Source organism: Anopheles bellator, unplaced genomic scaffold (genome assembly GCF_943735745.2).
Source record: "Anopheles bellator unplaced genomic scaffold, idAnoBellAS_SP24_06.2 scaffold02941_ctg1, whole genome shotgun sequence".
NCBI lineage: Eukaryota > Metazoa > Arthropoda > Insecta > Diptera > Culicidae > Anopheles > Anopheles bellator.
Window position 1 is genome coordinate 1 of NW_026687063.1, and position 1,083 is coordinate 1,083.

At 40.3% G+C, this 1,083-nt stretch overlaps 1 long non-coding RNA gene across 1 annotated transcript; it reads right to left on the reverse strand.

The window, feature by feature from the left end:
- Nucleotides 1–398: 398 nt before the first annotated feature.
- On the reverse strand, nt 399–780 carry LOC131214845 (uncharacterized). The gene is made up of 3 exons (XR_009157050.1): nt 742–780; nt 574–654; nt 399–511 (listed from the first exon to the last, which is right to left on the reverse strand). It is a non-coding gene; the product is annotated as an uncharacterized LOC131214845 (long non-coding RNA).
- Nucleotides 781–1,083: the final 303 nt, after the last annotated feature.

Genomic DNA, 1,083 nt, shown 5'->3' on the forward strand with positions numbered 1-1,083 from the left:
TAAAGCATTATGTGTTACACAGAGTTTGCATTACAAATACGTGCTTACCCAGCGGGCAAAATCGCATGGTCGCACGACACTTTTCGGCTTAGATTGGGCTTAGATTCAATGAATTCAAGCCCAATCTAAGCCGAAAAGTGTAACGTCGCAGCGTGACTTTTCGGCATGTCACGCTACGTTTTCTTCATATTCTCTATTCCCTTTCTTTCGTGTCGCACCGGACTACCCAAAATGTCCGGTGCGCATTTCAGCGCAAAAAACATCCAAATCGCAACATTCAGTTTATAACTATTAACTAATTTATTCATATTTAAAGTTTACATTTAATTTCTTTCATCTTCACGCTTCAAGCTTCACTAATAACTTACGCTATCGAACACTGCGAACATCCCTCGTTGGGGTGCTGCCGATGATATGCTGCCGGTGGGGCGAGACGGATAAAAGGCTCTTCCGCGCTCCGATTCTGCCTCTTCCACGGTTTCCTCCTTATTGTCCTTATGGTCCAACCCTGCTGAGGAAAGAATAATGAGTTATTACAGCGAAATTGCTCGGAATATGAACTATAAAACTAACCTGTTCCATGCACATACACCGAATAGTTCCCTTTTCACTGGTGCCCTTTTGCTGCCTTTTCATTCGCGGCACTGCTGCAAACTGAAACAAACAAAGAATTATCTATTTGCGATAATATATCTATGCGTTTTTTCACTGCAAATATGTGAAAAACACCGAAAAACTTACCTTTTTGCACTAGCACATTTGCCCGTACTTCCAGCTGTGTTCGAACCAAAACAAACGAGCTGTCAAAAATTTTTCAGTCACAACAGCTGAATCACAGTAGAATTTGACGCGATTACTATGACCAAAATAGTTATTCAAAAAGCGTTTCTACTTTTGTGTTTTCTTCTCAAATCAGTAATAAAAAGTCTATTATATTTTGCAATGATCACAGTTAAGACTAACTTTGATCGAAAAGGAGCGTTAAGGTGGCCAAATTACGAAACAAGAACTCACAAAGTTTAGAATTTTTATTTGACCACCTCGATGGGGACCGAGCGTTGCATGTGCAACTTTCGCTAAAAT